The sequence below is a fragment of the Argiope bruennichi genome, chromosome 5, assembly GCF_947563725.1.
Source record: "Argiope bruennichi chromosome 5, qqArgBrue1.1, whole genome shotgun sequence".
Classification (NCBI taxonomy): Eukaryota; Metazoa; Arthropoda; class Arachnida; order Araneae; family Araneidae; genus Argiope; species Argiope bruennichi.
In genome coordinates this window covers 107513804-107536216 of record NC_079155.1, presented here as the reverse complement: position 1 = coordinate 107536216, position 22413 = coordinate 107513804, and the positions used below count along the sequence as shown (strand labels likewise).

General features: G+C 29.7%; 2 long non-coding RNA genes across 2 annotated transcripts; both read left to right on the top strand.

Annotated features, from left to right (window-relative positions):
• Positions 1-2652: 2652 nt before the first annotated feature.
• LOC129968179 (uncharacterized) lies at positions 2653-12629 on the top strand. The gene is made up of 3 exons (XR_008784383.1): positions 2653-2826; positions 5482-5574; positions 12061-12629. It is a non-coding gene; the product is annotated as an uncharacterized LOC129968179 (long non-coding RNA).
• A 467-nt stretch (positions 12630-13096) lies between these two features.
• On the top strand, positions 13097-13710 carry LOC129968180 (uncharacterized). Its single transcript, XR_008784384.1, has 3 exons — positions 13097-13191; positions 13291-13467; positions 13575-13710. It is a non-coding gene; the product is annotated as an uncharacterized LOC129968180 (long non-coding RNA).
• Positions 13711-22413: the final 8703 nt, after the last annotated feature.

Sequence of the window (22413 nt, the reverse complement as noted above, 5' to 3'; positions counted from 1 at the left end):
ATGCAAAATCTCCGATCAAAAAATCAACATAGGTAGGAAAATAAAAAGACCAAAATACAAATTATTCCTCGGCAAAATTAAGATCCGTACAATCTAGTTAAAGGATACGATTCAATTAAAATTTGTAGTTACTTCATGAAATGACTTATGCTTTATAGAAAAGCATTTCATGTTTTAATACATATTTAGCAGCGACTAAACCTAAACCTTATAGAAAAGGATTCAACTTTGACGCCTATTTCTATCGTATTTTTTTTCCATCTTTCATTGACTGAGGGCAGTTCTTGATGGTAAGACAAGCCTACTGAATATTTCTAGTAACAATTTGTCGCTTTATTAATTGATATGCTAATTATGTGCAGTTAAAAATAAATTCAATAAAGTATTCTGAAATTACAGAATTTTTCTTCCGGTAAAATAATTTATATCGTCTTTTAATAAAATAATGAATAAACTGATAAACTTAAGCAGGTTGCGAATTCAATTTAGATTTTATTAAGTTGCCTGAAATTCTCCAGTTCATAAATGAAGCTTTGAATAGCGACATGTACTGAAGGTTTCTATTGCATTCGAAAAACTAAGCTCGGGGAAAGATAAACTAGAAACTAAAAATTATGAATAAGTTAATTTAAGTATTCTAGATGCGTTAGTATATCCCGAGTTGAAATTATACGCGAAATTAAGTTAAATGCTCTGGACAAACACAATACTTAATGGATGGACTGGTCACTCAGTTAACGATCAGAAATAGAAGTCGTTGCTAAAAATAAAACAGAATTTTAGCTTGCGATTCCTTTTGGAAAATTACATTCATTCAAATTGAGAGAATATTCCAAATTAAGGAAAGAAAAATTTTAATTTTAGGGATTTTTTTATTGCAAGGTCATTCTAGTTTTATAATTCTTATTCCTATACGAGAATGAATGTTTGAATTATATGATATTTTGAACTAAACGAAGGATCTAAACGCATTAATTTTTGAACTCTAATATTCTGATTAAACAAGGAAGAAATATCCATGATGTACGAATATTCCGCATACGCAGCCTCCGAGCAGCTAAAATGCCACAATAAATAGACATACCCAGTTAAGTCCAATGCGACAGCCGGCAATACCCAAAAATTTTAGTCGTCATCCTTCAAGACCTAACATGACGCAATAGCGTTTTGTCACGTCATCGAGGAACTAGTATTGGATTTTAAATAAGCAATATGAGAGAATTTCACTTGCTGCGACTTTGGCTTCAACATGCCCACAATCCATCATAAGGAGGGTTATATATGAACGTTAGAGCGAATATACTTCTCCATGCAAAGGATCACAAAATGAAAAGCTATTTACTTTCTGATACTTTATCAGGTTGTATGAGGTAGAAAGTGTTCATAAATAGTTCTCTTCTTCCAAAGATTTATAAAAAGTGGCTCTGCAGCAAGAACGAGGAATTTTTAAAAATTACAAAAATTGTTATTCGAATTCGAACCCGGAAGGAGCATCCACAAGAAATATAAATTTTATTAAATAAACAACAATTATTGCGCAAATTTAAAAATAAATCTACCAAAACTAGAGAAAGACGAAATAAAGGTGGTCTGTGCTCATACTGTAGATAGGATGATTACTTTAAATATTATCTACCAGAATTTTATGTCGAGGGCATCAAAAAAAAAAAAATGGTAAGCAACATAGATGTTAATGAAGAAACAAGATGAAAATATTTGGTTTCGAATTTCAGCTAACCTTTGCTGATATTCCTGCATGACTTCCTCAGGGGACTACGGTGGCCTAGTGGTAGGGTCTCTCCCACGGAATTGGAAGGATTCAGTTTCGAAATTCGATTCTACTAAAGATTCATCGTTAATGCAGGCCGAGTGAACGCCAAATAGCTATTGCAAATATGCAAAATTTTGGAGAAAAAACACTACCAGTGGTGTCACCCTCATCACCGGAGCTCAAATTTACAAGGTCCATAAAAAATGATAGAATCTAAAATAATAAGTTGAAAAATATGAAATGACCTAAATTATTTCAGATTAATGCTATCTTCATCAAAAAAGGGATATTAGTAAGAACTCAGTGATATAAGGATTTGATGAAATGAGTGGTTAAATTATTTTAAAAAATTCAATTCGCATTATACTTTTAAAATATGTTCCTAATTCAAAATATGTATTCTCAGAATCTAAAGAAGTCTCTTCGAAAGTTTCAGAAAGGATAAGCAAACATTTTTTTAAAAAAATCAGATGTCAGTATGTTGTTTCATTGACCTCTATGCATCGGAACCATTACTTTTTTTTCTGTCCTTAAAGTAAAGTTCCCTCAAATAATATTTAAAATAATAATGGCATTTGTTGAAAGAAAGATAAATAATCTTTTTATCACATTTTCCTAATATTCAACCAAAGCAGGCAGATTTATTTTTAAATTTATAGCAATAATTGTTGGTTATTAAGCAACATTCATATATTTTATGCTGGCTTCTTCCGGGTTCAAATTTGGAAAACTGTTCTTTATTTAAAAGAAATATCCATGCTTGCTGCAGAGCCGCCTTGCATAGATCTTTGGAAGAAGAGCAGGATTCATAAAACACGTCAATATCTTTCTTATTTAAAAGTTTCAAAAGATTTATCAGTTTTCGTTTTGTAGTTCTTTGCATGCTGTGATAATTTTTTGTTATGATTTTTGTAAAGCTTCAAATATTTTGAATAATGCTGGGATCGATATATTTTATAATTTAGTATTTTTTGCGTTATTAAGTAATATCTTAGTATTTTGATGTCATATTGATTGTAAAGTGGAGATAACCATTGAATGTTAAATTATAATGGGTAAGTTGTATTATTTCAAGTTAAGTTTCAAGTAAGTCTAATAATAATTATAAATTGTTTTTTCGTTTTACGTCCATTGTAGAATATTTTTCTCGCTAAAATATTCATTTATATTAAATGCTTCTTTCGGAAAATCTGAACGGTGCTACTATTTTAAACCCAGACTTTCTTTTTTAAATGTTTCCATAATTCATATAATTGGCGAAAGATCAATTCTATCGCATGACACCTTCGTTTGCTAGAAAATTGAATAAATAAATAAATTTTAACTCTGAAAAAAAAGTTTTTGCTAACTCTCTGGGAATTCCGTGTTAAAGCATTCAAATATAGAATCTGCAAAGTCAATTATTTGTTTTTGTGAACTTTGTTTTGGCCGAGCGAACAGAATGATATTTATATAAAACATTTGTTTCACATTTTAGTTTTAATATGTAATATTATACTCAATAAATTAAAAAATCAATTCTGAAAGCGAAGTCACTTTTTTTATTAACTCATGGGAATTCTGCTTATTCTGAAGAATAGAAAAGTAAAAATTTTGTACTGAAAATGGTAAAATTTGTACTGAAGTATATTACTGAAATTTTCTAAAATCAAATTTTATTTTATCTGTTTCATGGAATATAATGTGAAATTTCTCGTCGAAAACGGAGAATACTTCATACAACACTTTAAACCAGAAGCAACAATTTTCGGTCTACAGAGAATGAATTTGAATAAGTACAAATGAAACTGTTATTGCCTGAACTGCTATTTTACATAGCAAGATTACCACAAAATTTTGCGGTTGATTACTACAAATAATTTACTTCATAACTGCAAACTTTTCATAGCTTCATGTGACCATATTCTTTTGTTTTAAAGAATTTTGATTTTTTTTATGTTTAAAAACGGTATCTGGAGTAAAAGTGTGCACAATACTCAATAACCCGTAGTTTGACTAGAAACGTCTTTCCTATCATTTAAGCATTTCATTAAGTCAATTACTTCAATGACAAATTCAGATTTATTTCAGTGCCAAAAAAAAAAAAGAAATTTAATGTTTCGGGCAATCGATATTACACATATTTTGAACATTTTATCTGATTTATGTTAGCTTAGTTCCGTTCCCTTTGCTCTTTTATTCTACCAGAGTGTTATAATGTTCATTCTAGAAAAGTCTGAAATTTAGCTAAAGAGCCTTTCAGTTCATCTGAACTTCCAATATAGCACTCGCTTATTAAGATAGTTATAAATTATTGTATTTTATTCTGCACAATAAAAGCAGCAAAAATGATACTCTTATGTTGGAAGATCTGATGTTGACCAACTCAAATTCATCTGCTTGCGACTACTCACCTTCAAAATATCGAATTAATTCAGTATTGTCATTGATAAAAAACATTTTATTAGGCAGTCATTTCTATTTATTGTAGTAAATTGTTCCAAACCATGGCTGTATCTCCAATAATAAGAATTGTATATTCTGAGGGGGAAATGTATCGGAATGACTATTGCAATAAAAGCTCCATAATTATTAATCGGTATTTATAGTTCAAGTATTTAAGAATTGGAATTCATAAAATTCACTTGTTTATAGTAATAAAAGGATAATGAAATCTTATTGGAAAAATGTTTATATGAGTATATTGTAGTTAATTATTGCAACTTCAAAAAAAAAAAATTGCATTTATAATTAAGGAAATAAAAACTATGAGAATCGTTGAAAGAAGTTATAATGGATTTTTCATTATTGCAAAAATGAATGCAAGTTATAACATTTCGTCACGATCTGACTGTATTTCGTTCAACCACGTCAACTAAATCTGGCTATTTTTTGAAACTTTACATCAAAAGAAATTTTAAATAATTTGATTAGCATAGACTTTACATTTAGCATAGACTATGGATGAATGCTTCATAAATAAAATCTGATAATTTAAAACTTCTCTTTTGCATTAGAAAAGTAGACCTAACCAATAAGTAAAGTTTCCTACAAATTGTTTTCAAAAAATACTTAGTACGTTTAATTTCAGGTTTTCAGATTGTCGAAGCGAGCTCGTAGAAATGCGTAAAGCATTTAATATTTCAACAATATACACTTTGCAAAACGTGTGCTACGAGTGTCTTGAATGTTTTATTTATCTTAATGGTTTGGTAATTAAAACTCCAAGTCACTCTGCATAAAAATAGTTGAACTTAAGCATCTAATAATACAAATTTGTCTCGTATTGTAAACATAACTTTTCAAAAGTGAAATTTTACAATGTATTGTGTATTACGAAGTTTACATTAAAATTATTTTCTGCCAAAAAAATCTTCCTTTATAGAATTGGTAACCTAATATTTTTGTGCATTATAATGTATTTTTAGAATTGTCTATTTGAAGTCTCTTTCTATTTACATTACATTTCTTTTCAGTTATTACTAGCAAATACTGCCTGAAGTTGTATTTTTTAATTTATTTTATTCATTTCAAACACTTTAGATTCCTAATGACTATTTACCTCACTTTTTTTTTGGGGGGGGGGGGAACTCTCTTAAAACTTTGAACCTTTATTTTAAAAATTATATCGTAGCATTTCGAAATGGAATCGTCTGTATTGTCTTCATCTAGTTATGTTACCTTAGTCGTTGCGTATTATACAGTAATTTTACAAACCTCCAAATTTTCAGAAAAACCAGCCTGTTTTCAATAAATGTGAAAGTTATTCTTTGATTCCTACCCAAAGATTGCCCTTTTTGTAGATTCAACAGAGGAAAATGCAGGTAAGAGAACGATTTTATGAACTTAAAGAATTTATTGTTTAGAGTATAAAATATTACGATTTCTTAAGATTAAATTTTAAATTGAAATTAACGAAAATTCATAATAAAAATTGATATAACTGAAAAGTTAATACTTTAATTCCTGTATTTTTATACAAAATTTTCTAAAATTATTAAAAACATTAACTTACAATTCTTTTAATATACCCAAAAACTAAAGTTTATCAATTTGTCTTGGTGGGGGGAGGAACCTCTGTCGGTGACTACTCCTCTGAAAAGAGCAAAATTTGTCTCGTAGCGACAGATCCAATCGTTTACCTACGTAGCGATGCATTATGCGCCTAATGGCACGATTATACCTCTCAATTTACGAAAAGTGCGTTAGTTTAACAATATTACTTTGAATGCAGAAGAGAACCACATTGCAATTCAGGATATGATGCTTTCATTCTTAATTCAATAACTCGTCTTTTCGTAGTTCCCGACTGTTAAGCTGAAGTTTTAAAAACGTTTTTGTATCAATTTCCATTCTGTATTGCATTGTTACTTTAATGTCAATGCACCATTTTTTCTCATGACTTAGCAAGATGTTAATCTAAGCACATTTTTATAGCACAATGTAAAATGTAATTCGAGAGCATTTCTGTAAAGTAAAATGCTTGCATATTTTTATGACTCTAATGTTTGCTTTGTGAATTTACTCTAATATAGAATATCTGATTGTTGTTAATTCAATTAGTAGCGGTTGGGTCACCCGTATTAATGAAATTATTTTTAGTTCGTAATTTATCATTCTTCCATTAGTGTAAAAGTTACTTGGTTAAGGAAGGTATATCAGCTCGTTTGACGCTTTTGTATTCCGATCGCAGTACAAATTTATCAGATACGTTATCTACTTTCAAATAGAATATTAATATAAAATTAAATAATTCAACTAAATTAAAATTAAATCAAATTAAACTTGACTTTTACCATCTAAGCTGCTGCTCAACTATAAAAAAATCGTAAAAATTGCAAAGAGTTAGTGTTAAATGTGATTCATAATTGTTAAAATTCCAGATTTTTCTCATTCAAAGCAATTTTTTTGTACTTCTGTCCATACGAATACTTAATATATTCTTATAAATGGATTAAAATATTTCTCAAATTTCCTTTATAAATCATTTTTTCAATGTTGTTAGCTCAAATATTGACCATTGATTATCTGCGCAACGATTAACCACAATCTTTGACAGCTCTTCTGCTTGCGATAATTTGTATTCGAAAGTAGAAGCGGCATCTGCATCATTATGTCCAACACTTGCTATGTGATGAATCGTGCATAAGTTGAAACCATCGTTCCAGCAAGTGGCATTCTTCCAAGTTTGGAATTGAAAATCCTGTTCCAATTCAAGCTGACATCAGAAAGTATTACAAAATCACTATTTCTACACGCCATGTCACTTATGGTTAACGGAGGAAGGTATTTTCATGTGGATTTCCTTCTGTTGTATTGAACTAACCAGGTATGTGTCTATATAATTGTGGCATCTAGCTGTCCGGAAACTACTTCTGTAGGATATTTGGCGATTAGAATACTTCTTCCTTGCTCATTCAGAAACCAGAGGTTCAGATTCTTCTGCATTCCAATACGTTTCTAATTATTAAATGGAAAATTGAGTCTAGTCTAAGAAATTGAAATCGTAGAGGCAGAGTTAACTCTGCGATAAGTGAAATTCTTTGGCAATTAAAGCATTTTCCTAATATTGTCAATATTTAAATCCTGGTGGTAGATTTTTGAGAATAAATCTGAAACTAAATAACAAATTTTTTATTTATATTCTTGGTACAGAAATGAAGTCTATTAAAAATGTTTGTGATTACTTAGCGAATCAGTTCATCTAATTAGTATTGATTATATTCTAAAAATTTGATTAAAGTACTGTCACTTTATTTCGGGATATGTCTAATTCATCTGAAATTTTCGATCCAACTTATTTACAATACTTAGTTCCCACGGAATCCAGCTTTTTATGGCTTTAATGTATTCAAATATAATAGATTCATTCATTGCTTTCAGTGTGCGTGCTGCTTTTCAAATTTTTGCTTATTAATTGTTATGGAAAATTACGGATTATATTTAAAAATTCTTGAAAAATTTTCAAGTTTTTTCTGCTGGTAGATTCAATTACTTTTTAAAATGGCGACTGTATGAATTGCACCTAAAAATATATTATTTGATGTTTGAATCAAAGTAATTTTTGTTTTCGAATGAAAGATACTTTGTTTTTCGGACAAAGTAAATGGTAAGCATATGAAAAACCTAAATAATGAAGTCTTAAATTTTTGCATTATAGATTGAGAAATAAAATTCTGGAATATATATTTAAAACTGTTAAATACTTAGGAATATATTAGTAAAACTATAGATGGCATATGAATGATAATGAAACCATAGCAATTATTAATGACAAGAAATTTAAGAACATTTTTTAAAAAACCGTCTGATTTGCTTTCGGAAATTACTGTAGTATTGAAATTTAACTTTTCATTAATTCTTAAGTAAATTTCTCTAATACTCTAGATGAGGCAGATGAATGTAAGAAAATATTGGAATTCTAACGAATTTTCTATCATTTTATTAGATGTTGGTTAATTGTTTAATACTAACGATCGATAAAGAATTGAACTTAACCATTCCATTAGGCATATTTAAATTACAACTCGTAAACCTAAACAAAATTTCCTTGTTTGAAATAATTAGTCATGCATTGCTTTAAAATGTCTTTCAGCCATTCTCTTGGTTTCAAAAAACATTACTGCTATTCAAATTAAGATAATTCATTCCGGTTTGAGTTAAATATAAATTATTTTACCATTAGTATATATGTCGGCACTCTTTACTTAGTGCTGTTTAATGGCCACTTACGCGACCTTTATTTTAATTATTTATTAAAATAATAAATTCTTTACATGCAATTGCTTAATGAACTATGTAACATTTCGGTTCTAAAATTATTTAAACCATTCACGACATGAAATCAATTCCCTTAACTTAACATTAAATTTCTAGTATTTATTGATTGAAATTTCGGAAAATGCATTTGGTATCGTTTCTACTATAGGAAGTTTGAATAATCTAATTGTAATTTAAGACAGAAAACCGTAATAACGTAAAGGAAATGTACCATAATGTGCCCTCGAGTCCTCTTGTATCGAAATATCAATGCTTAATTTTTTTAATTATTCCTATTCACTAATTTATCTTTCATATGAAACAAGTTTTGTATTATTCGATACAAATAATACTTAATCCAATTTCTAATTTGTCTTTTGGTTGGGCTTAAATGAATTATCAAAGAAGCAAATGCATGACAAAATTGGAGCTGTCAGTCTTTAAATTGTTAGGTACGATGTTTAGAGGAAGTTTCTTAACATTGATAAATTTGTAGACTAAGCTGTACAAAATGCAACAAGTGATTGTAAGGAATTTTAGCAGTTATGCTCTTGAACAAATTGCATGTCTACTATCCTGCGTTCCATTCTCTAAATGGGAAAACGGCACTAGGATCGTAATTTCTGAGCTTTTGCGTACCATTTTCAACTAGATGTGTGGTCGATGTTGAATTAAGCCATTGGGATGTACACCTGAAAGCTGCACATTCGTAGTGGTGGTGGTGACGGCGTGGGAAATGTACGGGAGCTGCAGATTCGTAGTGGTGGTGGTGACGGCGTGGGAAATGTATGAGAGCTGCAGATTCGTAGTGGTGGTGACGGCGTGGGAAATGTATGAGAGCTGCAGATTCGTAGTGGTGGTGACGGCGTGGGTAATGTATGAGAGAGAGTGCTGCAGATTCGTGGTGGTGGTGACGGCGTGGGTAATGTATGAGAGAGCTGCAGATTCGTGGTTGGGTTGACGGCGTGGGTAATGTATGAGAGAGAGAGCTGCAGATTCGTGGTGGGGTTGACGGCGTGGGTAAGTTTGTGTTTGCGAGAATTATAACTGTTTTTATGTTGGCGATGAGGGAAATGTGAGAATTGTGGATTTATAGCTGTATGGAGAGTGTGTGTGAGAATGAAAGAAAATGGGGGAAGTGTAAAAATACTAAGTGAGAGAACAAAGTATAGAATTTTTTGCGAAAGAATTGCTTATGTCATTCATCTAGGGCTGATTACAACGTTTTTCTTCGTTGGAAATATTTTAAGGCTTGGCAAGTCAGAATTCAGGAGCATCGTTCGAAACGTTGCATTGAAAAAGTAAAATGAGAAACAGAATATATATCGGAATTAACCGGTTCTAAGATTTAAAATGAGGTTATTAATCTTTTAAGAATATTTTCTTTTGCAGTCTCACCAATTCTGTATTTTTATCCGATAAAATTGTGTTTATGTAACCACATTCCCACCGTGCACTCGACTTTCAAACCAGAATGAAGCTTCAACTATTCATTTTGTAATAGAATTCCTCACGATTGGACTTGTATAATCAAATGCCATTTTATGTTGATGGCAGAATATTCTTAAACTTCATGATATGGAAAGAAAGGGCATGCATTTTAATGACTCGTACTTTAATTCATTCTTCCCATCATAAACTGCATCTTCAGATTAAAAAAAATTTGCTTGACTGGCAAGAACCCCTTTTGTTTCATTTTTTTATCATCTTCGTGACGGAACATGAATAAGAAAAATACTAGTTCATAAAAAGAAAATTACTAACTTAGCATTACATTCACCACTCCTACTGAAGATGGAAATAGAAAAATTAGCAGTCTCTTAACAATTTAATTTTCAAAATCCCCTCTGAACCCCAGTGTTAATGTTCACTTTTAATTACTTTTTGAATTCTAACTCACTACTCTTGTCGTCCAATACTGCTACAGTTACGTGTTTATGATGCATATTTTATCCAAATTTAATTTTTCACAATATTTAGTCTTTTCGCGATTTTTAATTATTTGCTTCATTTGAATTGCATGGATTTCTCTAATCTGTTATGTAAAAGTTAGCCTTGCTTCGTTGTTTTGGCTTTTCATATGTTAGCCCTTCCCCTAGTTAAAGGAACAATTTGTTTGATACTCCTTGATGACTAGTTCGATTCAGTTTCGCAAATCCATCAGCCATAATAAATCAATATTTGAGGTGCAATACATACAAATTGTTTTTGCTATAGTAACTATGTCAAAAAATACTTTGATTTAGTCAATATTTTAATTCCTACTCGTACCGAATTTGGAAAAATTTTTTTTGTAATTTTATATAGTCCGTTTTTGAAAAGTAATGCGTCAAATATTAGAAGTTTTAACGACGAAATTTTGAATGCGAATTTATATTGCATTTTAATGAATGAGCGGATGAAATCAAAAGGATCTCGGGAATTTTTGCAAATGTAATTGAATTAGATTAAACAGTTGGCCGATTTAAAAAAATATATACTGGATTTCTGGTTTTTTGTTCTAAGCGATGGAAATGAAATAAAATCTTAAGGATCGGGCATATATGCAAAACGTGAAATATGGATCTTAAAGGCCGAATTTAAAAACAAATGCATTCATAATAAGCAAGATGTAGCCATTGGGAAATAAAATTTCTGCACTGATAACCAAGCTGTCGATTTCAAAAAGGATCAGCGATCTATATTAAGACAAAGAATAAAATTAGTGTAAAAACTGCAATTCAAAAACACTCAAACAATCTAGTCCAGTTCAAAACCAAACAATTCAGTTCAATAAAATTCTAACCGAAATTGGTTCTGTATAAATTACCTGAAAAGAAATAATACATCAAATATCCAATTTTCATAGCAGGGAATTTCACTTATTATAAAAGCACTTAATGATTTGGAAGTTTTCATCTGATAACTGTATTCTGCTTGAAGATGTTTCACTACATTTGAAATCTTTCAAAATTCAGTGTAAATCTACACTTCTGGTATGTTGATTGAGAATGAGAGAAATATTCGCAATGTCTTTATATTCCATACAAGTGGCTCCTTAGCAACGATAACTGTCAGAATTATGTAGGCAATACTTGGTATAGCCCTTGCGACAGAAGAACATCATTGAGTTTTGTCTGTTCATTAATAGTAGTTGATTCTAGAATAAATGTAAATTATGGGGGGTAAAAATAGCAGTAATTTGAAGTTGCTTAAATTTAACCTGCTTTAATTGCACCAGAACATTTCTCTCGAATCATGTGAATCCATTATTAAATGTATTAGATGTTATTAATAGGAGCAATGGCACCCCCTCCCCCCCACCCAATCCTCGTCTATGGAATGACTTCTTTTTTAGTTTTTGTCGCAAATTCTATCTACTAGCAATTTGGATGACCAAAAAAACCTTATCAGAATGATAGGTAACAGTAAGTTATAAGAATTTTGCTAATTATCATGCCAAAATATAGAATACAATCATTCAATGTGATTATTAAATAATTGTAACCTTACTAATGTGGACACTTAAGTATATATAGGTCAGAACACTAACGACCTTTTCCTGACTAAAGGCTTGCAACTCGCCAACAGAAGTGAGATTGCTTCCTCGGTACTCACTCGTGTACTGTGCTGACATGAACTACTCTGGATGTTGTGAAAGGCTCGCTACAGATGCACTACAAAATATTAAATCCAAGTATCCAGTTATTTCCTTGATTATTATACTAAAATTATGAAAACACGACATTATTTAATCATTTTATTTATTCTTCTAGTGAGTTGTAAGTTATAAGGAGAGAAAACATAATTACTTGGAAACATATGCAGCATTTCCATCTATTTCTCACCATATGAATCGGCTGAATCAAAAAACTGCCCATTATGAGATCAATTTCTGAAAAGAGTCGAATAAATATGTCACCACAGAATGGAGTCGGCATGGGAGAGCCTTCTGCATGTGTCCGTCCTCACCAGGGAAAGGTTGCCCGGCAAGTAACGAACCCCTTAGTGCTAGAACAGGACAAGAAATGTTTCCAGGTAATATTGTTAGTCTTTCGCTTCCAGGAAACTTATTTTCTGGGATAATGAAATATTTTATTGCTTCTTAAACAATTTTCCAGCCTTTATTACTCCTAATGAGTTGTATATTTAGCTCATTAAGACCACAAAGCAATGTTTTTTAACGTCAAAATATTTCAATCCAGAAAACTTTAGTTGCTTTCTTACAGAAGGAAGATTGAATGTTTTCAAATGAAATTTCCTTTTGTCACTACATAGTGCTCTCCGTTTGGAGGACGTTTAACGGCGCTTGACGGAGAAACGGTACTGTAATCTTAAGTATAATCAATGATTGTTAAATTAATTTATCAATCCTCCTTTTATGTATTTAAAATACACTTGCATAAACTTACTAACATTAAGGAAATAAAACTTTAGTAAGATCAATAACATGTTAAAATAGCTTTACAAATGCATTTAAAATACTGCGAGTAGTTTGATTACCAATAGAGAATTAAATTGCTGTTAACTTCAAAAAAAATTGTATTTGGGTTGAATGCAAGTATATCGGATTAAATAATATAAAATTTCTATTTTTATAGGCGATGTGTAAGTGTCATATTTGTAGAGTGACTACTTCAGTTTCTGTCAGATTCTCTATCAGCAATCTGTATGATGGGAAATATTTTCTCATAATGGTATTAGTAAGTAGTAAGAATTGATAATTGCCATACCAAAATGAATACAGGATTTGATTATTAAATTGTAACTTTGTTTAATGTACATTTTTTGTATTTTTATAGGTATATACAAGTTGGAAAACCTACTGCTTATATAATTGCTCTTTTTTTGAGTGAAGACTTCCTATTTACACTTGAAATAAGACGGCTTTCATGAATCCACATGTCCTGGATCGAACCCATTTATGCTGAATGTGGTGAAACTCTCGCTAAAAATGACTACTTGTTTTGGAAATGGAAGTATGCAGTCAGTTCCTAAATTATTTCAAATATAATTAATAAATTTTAAAATTATTTAATTACTTGAAATAGCCCAACAGACATAGCATTTTCAAATCTATTTTTAGAAAGCAAGTTCTCCTTAAGCTATACGGAGGCAATACGTAATTACCTGGAAACATCTATCAAAGCAAAAGCAATATTTCCAGCTGTTTCTCAACACAAGAATAAGGCTTGGAAAGTTTCCTCATTGATTCCGAAGCTATATTGGTAAGTTGCAAGAATTTTGATAATTGTCATACCAAAATGATTATAGGATATAATTATTCTTTCTATTTAATAAGTGTAGATTAACAATTAAACTGATTTGCTATTTTTTATATTAAGTATATATAATTTGGAATAAGTCTTGATCTGTAGCCATGATCTTTTGCTGAATAAAGGCCTCCCACCCTCCACCAGAAGCGAGACTGCTTTCTCTTATCCACCAATGTTCTGAACTGGCATCTACTGAGCTGGATGTTATGAAATACTCGCTACAGATGTCAAAATGTTAATAATCCAAGTATAGTCGGTTCCTTTATTATAATACTAAAATTGTAGAAATGATTCTCTAATCGTTTTTTGTCTTATAGAAAGCAAATTTCCACTTAGCTATAAAGAGAACCATAATTATTTGTAAGCCTTTATCAAAACAGAAGCGGCATATCCAGCAATTTCTGAATGTAAGAATCGGCAGAACAGCAGCACGTGCCATTCGGAGATCAAATTCTGTACAAGTAAGGGTTAAATAAATCAATCGCCTGTGAAAGAGCCTGCATATGACAGCCTTTTGCAAGTCGTTGTTCTTAATGAAAATTTTGCCCTGCCTAGAACTCTAATGTATTGAGAACATGTTTCCAGGTAATTTTGATTATTTTATTGATTTTCGGGAAACTTGCTTTCTGACCGAACGAATGAAACATTTTACTGTTTGTTGTTAAAGCTTTTTTTCAATCCTATATTCTAATGAGATGTAGTGCATTGAGATCACAAAACAACTTTCTTCAACCATCTAACTATGACAATCCACAAAATTCAACTTACTCTCTTACAGAATGAAAACAGAATGTCATTTTCAAACGAAATTTCATTTTGTAACTATATGATGGTCTCAATTTGAAGAGCATTGAACGACAGCCGACGACGGATGGCGGTGAGAATTGTGATTTAATATTGAGAATAACAGACTATTAAATGGAGGATTATTGAATTAATTTCAACATTTGTTATTAAAATAAATACTTCGACAGTCCATTTAGCAAGAAGCCAACATTTTAGCAAGATCATTAACATGCTAGATAAATTGTTATAAAGATATATTTAAACAGCAGTAAGAGTAGTTTGATTAATAGCAGATAAGTGAATTTTTAAAAAAAATGTAACTATGGAGTTGAATGCATGTTTGCCTGATTAAATAATGCAATTTAATTTCAATTCTTAATTTAGAATTATTTGCTCAAGTTTAAAAAGCAAAATTTAATTTTGTGCTTTGCATTTTATGATTCTTCATAGATCTATTCATATTTGTGTAAATTGAAATATTAAATTTTTTCAGATACCTACTAACATGTAGAAGTGAATATAACGACATGAATATCATCTTGCACCTTTTATCAAGTGTATTCTGGAATTCGAAGCTTCTAAAGTAAATTGGAGGAATATCCAAAATCCAGTTAATAGTTTGTAAAACTTGGTAGTTGAGTAACAAGTTCAAAATGTAATTAAAGACGATTTAATATATGGTAGCCCTAATTTGATATGGTCTACAACTTTCATCACTCGATTTTGCTCAAATTTTAAATTCGATTTATTAAAAAGGTGAAAGTGTGATACATTTTCTTGACTATAACATGAATAAATAGTTCACGAGTATATTACAAACGGAATCTTGATTCAACAGAAATGGTTATTAAATAGTTACAATAGTTAAATCAATAGTTGGAGAACTATAATTATGGAGCAAAAACGAGTCGTTTAACAAGAAATGCAATTTTATTTTCTTGCCTATATTTGAAACCAGATTGGTTCACAGTAAACAAAATAGGTATGGGATACTTTCTGCTTTCACGAACTTATCTCTAAATGGGTCTCAAACAAAGTAGCGATTTTAATTTGGATCGTGAATAAAATAAATTTAGGAATTGTATATAGGATAAATGAATTTTTTAATTCGCCTGTAATTATTTGAAAATTTCCCTGTGATTTTTTTGAATATCTTATTGGAGATATTTAAGTTGTAGTATATTTCTTTTCTTATTATACAGAAATTCTTACCGATTTGAAAATTTTTCACTTCCGATTTCAAATTCTTCACTTTTAAAGCCTTTCAAAATGCACTGATATCTCAACATCTGGTACGTTGACTGAGAACGAAAGAAATACTCGCATTTTCAATACAAGTAATCTCGCCGCTTAGAGACCCAAACTGTATAGATTATGCATGGTTTAATGTGGTAGATGGAAAACCACGATTGTTTCTTAAGTTGTCTACTACTAACGGACAAAGACGACGAGGACAATTTTTGAGGAAATACTTGGGCTCTCCACTAAAATTATTTTTAAACGCCAAAACAAAAACAATACATGAATTTAACAAAGTTGTAAGTTCCATAGAAACTTGCAGTTATCTTCAGTTTACATGATTTCACTAACAGTAGAAAGTATCTGTTGAATTCCTTTGTTTTAAATCAAGTGAAATTCAACGTTCATATAAATCTTCAATAAGGCAAATTCACCTCCATTTGATAGTGAAATAGCACATTCTAGACGATATATTTTAATGATATTTACAGATGGGAAATGGCTATCTATTTTTATGTAGTGATTAATCGGCTCCTTACAAGGCAATTGTAATTATTTAGTTGGCCTGGACGCATTTTCTCACAATGGTACTGAAACAAATAACGACAAGTTCGAGAATTTTGGTGATTGTTATACTGAAATGAAGGCATAGTATAATCACTTGTCTTCATTCATGAGTAATTAAAACTTAAAAATGTTATTTTTATTAGATATTCATAGGTTGAACAACTTGGGACCTATACAAGTGGATCTTACTGAATGAAGACTTTCCGTCCACAAGGGCAATTGTTTTCTTGGTTCTGGGTACCTTGGTAATTTACACTATGGATGCTGAATGTGCGGAATTGTCTATCAATGACATCAAAAAATCAGGAATTTAAGAACATGGTAAGTTTTTGAATTGTAAATTTTCCAAAACAACATGGTTATTTGGATACAAATTTATTTAGTTCCTTCAAAACAGCAAATTTCCTTAAGGCCTAATAAAGACGTGAAGCCTAAAAATATTTTATTAAAATGGATGCAGCACTTGCCGTTACAATTAGATAAAAGATCAATCGGAATTGAAATTCTTGTTATACTCGGAGATCGACTTCTTCATATAGATATAAACTCCTTAAGAATGGAGCAGCCTATAAAACTTGCTTTCTGGAGAAATCAAATATTTTACTCTTAGTATTTTAAAATGTGCAATTTTTCATATTTCGTTAGCGTAATAACTAGTAATCACGCATTCCATTAAAATTATTTTGTTAATGTAATTTCTCAGTCGTAAATTTATAATCGATAAAAGTTAAAATATAACAATCCATAACTAAAATCGTATGTTTTGAATGCAAAGCTTCATTTTTTTTTATTATGAAATCCGTATGGAGATCATTTTTAGTTTAAATTCTAAATACAATAAATAGAGGAACATCTCAAACATTGTAAGGGAAGGGTTAATAGATTGCACCACTCAAGATCCAATGGAAAAACTGGTTTTATAATTTTATGATCTTGAAAAATTCTTAAGCAACTTGTTTTCCTAAAGCTCCTTTCTCTACTATTTTATGTCATTAATGATAAAGTATTCTAATATTTTTTTTTCATCTTTTAGGTGTCTTTTAACATGTTTCAACCGAAATGATGGCAACAAAATTGGACGTGATTCTGAAGTTTCATCAAGCGTATCTTGGAATCCGAAGTCTTTACAAATTATGGACAAATACTCAAAAGCTGCAACTGATATTTCAAGAAACTTGCGATTCATGCAAAGTTTAAAATGTATCGATTAAAATGATAAAAATTGGATTATGAAACCAATTTACACAGTAGAAATGATATTTAATATAATCAACATTATTTTTGGCTGTTAATATATTTTTGATATGATTGCTTCCATTGCCACTCCAAATGATGGTGGATAACTTTATTTAGGAGAACTCTTCTGAAAATGCAGAAATTCGTTTACAAAGGTTTGATGTTCAACGAAGTATCTTTTCTGCATGGCATGCATTCAAAATAAATGTTTGGCTCGTCAATTAATATATCATCGGGAATTTGTTCAGAATTTTTTATTCGGGTATCAACTCTGTTAATGAAACGGTAACGTATTGGTGCATATTAAGTTCCTTCAGATAAGAAGCAACCCGTTTTCTATTCTGCTTTACAAGACCTTTTATTTGAAAATCTAATTAGGTAATGAAACATGCTATGGCATAGATAAAAAAAACCTTTAAAATTTGCATTATTTGAAACTCGATATATTCAAGCTACGATTGTGAACAGAACTGTTTCAATAATAGAAATGGGCGTTGTATATATATTGATACCCTCCGTTTTCATTTTGCACTGAATGACGTTGCGTGGCAAATCTGCTTAATGTGGTTCATAGTTTAAGCTTCATTTCAACATGTGGAATTATTTTGATACTCGCCCTTTCAAAAGCTTGTGCAATGTTATAATAGAAATATTCGCTTTTAGACATATTGACTTTGCATTTTATTTTATAAGGATCCCGAATTTATTCTTAAATATGCGAAAGAAATTTGTCCTAGTTTTTTAGTTGAACTATAAATTTCTTGTAAGCTTTAGTTGTAAAGCAAATATTATGAACTGTTAATTATTTAGACGTAAATAATGTGTATAATGCATAATAAGTTGTATGTGAAGTTGGTAAATAGCTAATCTATATGAACAAACAGACACATAGTGAGAAAATGCATCCGTTTATACTGCATGTGGAAAACAAGGCAAAATGATAGATGCATTGTTAACGGGCGCATGTTATCTGTCTGTAGAATGTTTAAAATATTTTAGAAAGTATTTGCAACCTTTATTTCTGAACTCTAAAATTTGTGTGTATTTAACTGAAACTATTTGATCCAAGTTCGAAAGATACATTTTAAATATTTCTGGTTTCAGAATTGCTTGGATGGTAATTATTTTAAAATTGATTTTCCATGTATTCCTTTTTTGCTAACTTTCACAGCTATAGATACCATATCTTAAAATGCCTGCCTTTAATTACTCTTGGATGGAAATTAAGAAATGATAGGTGCTGAATTTTATTTCGGTATAGCTTTAAAAAGACTTTATGATAATCACCCTAAATATATTCAATAAGTATAATTCTATTCGTTTCATCCATTTACAAACCCTTCAAATGAATTTTTTAATCTCTTTAAAATTGTGGAGGCAATTATATTAGATGTAAATTCAAAATTCTTAATTGTAAGCATTTCACATGAATTTCGGTTTATAATTTTTCGTAAATGTATATATCCGTGGAGAAGGGATATTTTGATTGGTTCGGCCGGCCAACCAATAAAAATATCCTGCTCTTAAAAAGCATTTGATCATCGTGACTGATCACCATGGTGATCAATGTGTCTTAAGAGGAAAAATGACGTGCTCTCATAACAAAATGAATTAAAATTATTGCTCGGTTAGACATCTGGTAATAAGATGTCTTTTTTAAGGAAAATGATAAATGGATGTGGCGAATAAAAAAAATGTGGTAGGATTGCTTTTTTTTTTTTTTCAGTAATGAGATAAAATTTAGGGATTTTAAAGGACCTATTTTTCAGAAATATTAAATTTGCAAAAATTATCATTTAGATAAATGTTCACTTGTTTTCAACGGATAATAATATTCAATTATTTTTTTTTAATTTGTAATTAAAAATTTGTTATACCAATACAAAGTAATTTCTATAAATATGTAACGTGATTCTAATTAAATCTTAAATCCGTGGATGCCTTCATTCGTAGAAATTCAAACTTGTGTTTCATTTTACACTGAATATTTTTAGGGTGTATTAAATGTTATGATCTTGAAAAATATATTAATTTTCCAAACTGAAGTATAAAAATAAAGCAGTAAATTGCATAAAATTTAAAGTCTTATGAATTCTTATTTGGTTTAAAATGTCGACTGAATTATTCTAAATGTATTCATATTCCATTTTTATTGATGTAATCTTCTAACAATTTGTACAATGAACTTGCAAATAAAATGTATTTTGGCAATTAAATACAGAATGAATTTAAAAGTATTCTCAATTATTTGTCTCCTTTTGATTTTTTTTTAAATGTTTGAATAATTTTAAATTTAATTGCTTATTAAATAATTTGTACACTATTTTCACTCGCTGTGTGTATAGAGCGTTAAGTAGGTATGTTTTTACCTCATTTTGCAAAGACTGGATTGATTAAAGTTAGAATAAATTAGTAGAATTCTATTTCTAGTTCTATAACTTTATTTCAAGAATCATTTTAAGTATACATTGCAAGAATTTATTGCATTACAATGATATATTTATTTTAAATTAAGCCTACTCTAGATATAAAGGGAAATGAACTTTTCTATAACCTTTTGAATTTTATCAATATAAAAATATTATCAATTATTCGCAATTAAAACTAAACAGATTAACAAACTGTTTTCATCTTCCTTCGGTATTCAGCAATTGAAAGTGAATAAATTTTTGCCAAACGTTAACAAAAATCTTCTTAATAACTGAATGTATTTGCTATAAATTATATTTTGAAGCATTGTCCATTTTTTCCCATATTGTTCACCGTTTCCTTATTGTGAAAATATGTACATACCTCCACTTTTTCGATTGAAACTAGTGTCCTCTTGTTAATTTTTTAGATGTCTTTCTTCGATTTATATACTGGGGACTGATCGAATTTTCATTAATAAAAATTCAAAAATCTCTTTATAAAGATTTTAGTGGAACTCTGTGTATCGTGAATATATACTAGCAGAAATTAATTTCTTTTTAAGCAATGGACTAAACTGCACATGACTATCAACGGTTCACACTCTTTAATTTCTTCTGTATCTTTTAATATATTTGAATGCGTTCTATTTCATCTGCAAATTGTCTCTTTACACAAAAGAATCTTTATTAATAATGATTATATTTCTTTAAAGGACTGAAATAAGCTTGATGTTTATAGAGTTTACTTCTGACTCTTCATTTTTCTATTGTTTTCGCATTCTAACATACGAAAACAAGATTAATTACGCAACCAATTTTAAAGAATGCTAACAATGCTCTATTTTGATAATTGTTTATTATAATTTAACAATTTTCATACAGTCCTTGCGCTTTAAACATGTATTTCTTGTATACCGCATGTATTTTAAAGAATTTTTTTTAAATTATGGTCGAAAAAATTCGCAGTACTGTACAACTTAATTTGTATAAACATTTTCATACATGTCATTTAATTAGTATAAGTTCACTTAAATGAATGGCATAACAATTTAGTAAAATGTGCGTCATCTTCTAAATTTAATGATTTCCTATAAGCAATTCGGTATGAATTCTATTAATTTAGAAAATAATTTTTAGCATTCTCAATCATTTTTCTCTTTCTTGGTTATGATTTTTTTAATGAACCTACCCCTTTCAGTAAAACTAATTTTAAAAATGCCAGTTTTCTCTTCAGGCTAAAAGAAAAATAATAAATAAAATTAAATCTGATTTTTAATTTATAAAAATGTAAATGTATTTATGTAAAATTCCACCTTTATAGTAACATGTAGCAAATCTAAACAATAAAATTGCAGTGAATGCCTATCATAAATCATAGATGTCTATCATGAATCATATAAATCATATCTGATATCTATAAACTACAAGCTCCGTTAAGGCTGTGTGTGACGTAATTGTCGCTCATCATGCGCGTACGCTTCAAGAAAAGCTATTCTATCTCCTCCTCTTCGGAACTCTCCCCTCGGTGAAGTTCGTAGTAAAAATCAAATGTTTAATTTCTTTAATTAAAATGTAAATGAAATTATTTTTCTAAAACGTTCCAATAATTGGAGTCGCAACAAATACACGCAATTCTAACTACGACAAAATAAAAGCGTATTATCAATAAATATTTCTCTAATTAGAAATTTTTTAAATAAGTGGAATGTTGTAAACTGAATTTATACATTTGAAAAGTAATATATAATTTAAATTATGAACCTATTGATACACACATCTTCAGGCGAAGATGGAAATCTGATGTAAATTAAAAGAATTGTTTTCTTTAATACTTGTATATGATCAAGAACGCACGAATATTCATATTTTCATTTATTGAACAATTTTATCATTAACAATAACTTTACAAGAAAATGTTTAAAAATTTAATAATAAATGCAAACAGTCTTCGGTACTCAAATTATTAATTAAACATTAAAATCAAGCCAATAATTTTTTTCCTAAAAAATGAATATATAAAATATTTTGTTTTATGAAAGCCTTGTATCAGTCATTTATATAAAAGCGGTCGAGTTCCAACTGCCATTTTCAAGTTTCGGAAACTAGTAGCATAGTTGGTTCATTGTTGGGAAACTATATACACGTCACTTTGTCATTTCGAGATAGCCTGGTTTAATGAACCCTCAGATAAAACACGCAATGAATAGTTGGATAATTTAAACAACACGTTTCTGTCTAAAATAGCATACAACTTTGGTCTGAAATGGTACTGCATTTTGACCATCTAATTAATCATTCTTGACTGTCACACTAAACTGAAGGAATGAATACAATTAAAATAAAGATTCTGACAAAAAGAAAATTGTAACATCAAAGAAAAATAAATTTAATAAAATTCTAACCCCTTAAT